The sequence below is a fragment of the Empidonax traillii genome, unplaced genomic scaffold (assembly GCF_003031625.1).
Source record: "Empidonax traillii isolate 1590-97213 ecotype Southwest subspecies unplaced genomic scaffold, ASM303162v1 scaffold6084:size11059, whole genome shotgun sequence".
Classification (NCBI taxonomy): Eukaryota; Metazoa; Chordata; class Aves; order Passeriformes; family Tyrannidae; genus Empidonax; species Empidonax traillii.
In genome coordinates, this window is record NW_020961277.1 from 1 (window position 1) to 3607 (window position 3607).

Below are 3607 nucleotides of genomic sequence, written 5' to 3' on the forward strand. Positions count from 1 at the left end.
AAAAAATATGAAAAAAAACCTCCAAGCTGCAAGGTTTCTAAAATTTCCCTGGGGAGTTTCCCGGGCTTTTTCTCAGTCCCTGTGATTCCCAGGGTATTTCCCACAGGGAAGTGGGGTGGCTGCAGGCAGTACCTGTCCATCCTCTCACCTTCCCTCCCCACTGCTGCTGCTCTCAGCAAGAGCAAACACAAGATGCTCTTAAATACCAGATTACACCTTGTCTAAACCAGTCACAAAAACATTTCAGTTTGCTTTTAGTCTGTTTTTAACCCAGAGGTTTCCCACTGGTGATAACTGGAGCTGTGAGAGCCAGTGAGGCGCAGGAGGGGAGGGCTCAGTGCTGGGGGGAGGCTTTGTGGGACAGGACAGCCCCCTCCTCACCTCCCAGCACTGCAGGTCTTCTCAGAAATCCCATTAACCACGTTAAGTTCCCTCTTTTCCCCTGCCCTGAAGGTTTTCAAGGCATGTGCTACCTCCAGCATCCACCCAGTGTGTCCTGAGCCTGGCACTGGAGAGTTGGGCTGTGCTCCAGGCTGGGAATGTCATGGCTTCCCACTGCCAGAAGGCAGGGATGGCTGGGATAGTGGGAAGGAATTCTGGCTGGGAGGGTGGGCAGGCCCTGGCACAGGTTGGGCAGAGAAGCTGTGGCTGCCCCTGGATCCCTGGAGTGTCCAAGGCCAGGCTGGAGCAGCCTGGGCTGGTGGAAGGTGTCCCTGCCCAGGGCAGGGGGTGGGACTGGATGGGCTTTAAGGTCCCTTCCCACCCAAAGCATTCCAGGATTCCATGGTTGTGTGATTCCAGCCTGTTCAGTCGGTGCCAGGAATCTGAAGCTGAGGGAGGGGAGCAGAGCTGGGCAGTGGCAGAGCAATTCTAAGGCAGGTGCTGCCGTGATTTTAGAAATGGCATTTCTGCCCTGGGAAAAGGGAAGCCGTGGGAGCAGGGGCTGCCCGGAGCTGTGGCCGTGTCCGTGGGTGTCCCTATGCCCGCATCCACGGCAGTCCCGGTGCCCGTGCCCGTGTCCCGGTGTCCCAGATGTCACTAGGTGTCACTGCTGTCCCGCGATCCCGGCCCGCTCCGCATCCCTTGGAATGGGCTGGACATGGGACAGGATCCCACAGCTGGGACGGGGATGTGTGGAACATGGAATGACAGGATCCCACAGCTGGGACGGGGATGTGTGGAATGACAGGATCCCACAGCCAGCACAGGGATGGGAGGGACAGGAATGACAGGAGCCCAGAGCCGGGACAGGAGTGGGAGGGACAGGGAATGACAGGATCCCACAGCAGGGACAGGGATGTCCCCTCGGTGTGTCCCAGCACCTCAGCCGGGTGTGGGGTCCCCTTCCCGGGCACAGTGGGGGTGGGCAGGGCGAGTGCTGGTCCTGGCACTGGGTAGGCACCTCCTGGGGAGCTGGATCCTGCTGGAGCCCCTCGGGACAAAGGCAGAGCTTGGCCTGACCTTCCCTCACTCCCCAGAATGGTTTCAATCTCTGTTCTGGAAGCTGGATCCTGCCAACCAAGGGGTCTGAAACACAGATCCCTGTCCCCATCCCTTTCCCACCCCTGCCCCCATCCCATCTCATCTCCCCCATCTCTGTCCTCATCCTCATTCCTTCCCCATCCCATCCCTGTCTCAACCCCATCCCATCCTATTCCTCTCCCCATCCCCAACCATATTCCCATCCCATCCTCATCCCCATCCCCGACCCAACTGACCCACAATCCTAGGGATTTCCCCAGGTGAGTTTGGGGTGCCCATTCCCCACAGCCCTGGTGCCCCCAAACCTGACCCTGTGGGTGCCCAAGGGGTCTCTGCATGGCTAGAGCTGCTCTGGCTCCCCAGCTCCTGCTGTGAGGGACACGGGGGGTGGTGCCATCCCTGGGCAGTTCCACAACAATCCCACCCGCAGCTCCACTGCCCCCCCAATCCTCAAATCTCTATCCCCAGAGCTTTTAGCCCCTTTTTTTCACTGGAAAGATGAAACACAGTTTACTTTTCCTTGCTAATCCAAGCCCATCTTGCAAACCACGAGGATAAAACCAACCAAAGTGGTGACAGGGATGACAAGAGGTTAAATCACATCCTGCCATGAAATTCCAGTGGAGAGGGAGGAAAACCACCCAGGTGGGCCTGCTCAGACCAAGGCTACTCTTGGTACTGTTTCCTTATCCCAGAAAACTGATAAAGATGAAATCTTAGTATTAAAGGGATCATGTTATCCATAATTTCTCTCCTTGGTACATTTTTGGCACTTTTTTGGTACTTTTTTGACACAGCCACTTCCATGAGGCTGCAAAGCCCCCCTAATGCTGCTGCCTGAGGGGTCCATGAGACTCACCTGTCAGAAAACATTCCCAAAGCACTTTCAGTTTAGGAATTGCAAGTGATTAATCCGTGGAAAACTTGCTGGTGATCCACAGAGCAGGAGAGGGCCCATGGATCCAGCTCTCCCTGCTCTCAGCTTCCCAGAGCTGAAAGCACATACAGGACTTCCCAGACATCATAATCAGGGATCCATTTTCCTGACATAATTTAGGGATGGGAATTATTTTCCTGACATAACTGAGGGGTGTGAATCATTTTCCTAGCTCCTGCTGAGGTGCCAAGAGCTGGGAGATGGAGAGGGGTGCGAGGGCAGACCTTGACCCTCCTCCTGCCAGGGAGGCAGAGAGACCACACACTGCAAACAGGAATCATGTGGAGTTCCAACACCTCTTCCAGGTTTTCCTCTGGCTGGAATAACCGCCAGCATTCCAATTGCTGATTAGAATTGATACTTGTCTTCTTTTCCAGCAGGAAAAACAAAGTGTTCCCACCGTGTGCTATGTGATGAACCTGTGACACAGCCAGCACGGTCCCAGGAGCAGCACCGGGGCTGGGCACTCCCTGAGAGCTGCAGAGTGGGGACACGAATTCCCAGCAATTCCCAGGCACTTGGGTGCCTCTGGGAAGCTGTTTTGGTCCCTGGGGTGCTCGGGCGCCTCCCCAGGGCTGGGCAGGGGGCTCAGGGGTGCACAGTCCCGGTGCCCCCGTGGCCAAGTGCAGCCCCGCTGTCACAGCATTGCCACCAGCCCGGTGTCACCACTGCCGGTGTCACCTCACCCGGGCACACGGGGAGGCTCCGAAAAACTCCCCGTGGTTGGACCTTCAATGAAAACAGACCTGGGAGGTCTTTGGGGAGGGGGAGGTTCAACCAGCTGAGCCCACAGATGCCCAGAGGGCTGGGCTGGCTCTTCCCACAGCCCCGGGACTGGCACTGCCCTCCCTCGCTGCAGAAACCTCCTGCAAAACAAGTTTACCCCCCAGACACTCCCAAAATCCACTCTCTGGAAATGCACAGCCCAGAACCTGTCCCTTAAAAACCCTCTTGGGAAATCCTGCTTCCCCAAAATCTGCGAGTCTGTTCCCCTGAAAACACTCCCGAACTCCATTCCCTCAGAGCCACCTCCCAAAGCTCCCTCCCTTAGGAAAAGTGCATCCCTGAAATCCGTTTGCCAAAGCCACTGCACAAAATCCACTGACAAAAGTCCTGCTCCCCCAGATCCCCCTCCCTACACCTCTCCAACCTGCTCCTTTCAAAACCCGCTCCCCAAACCCTCTCCCT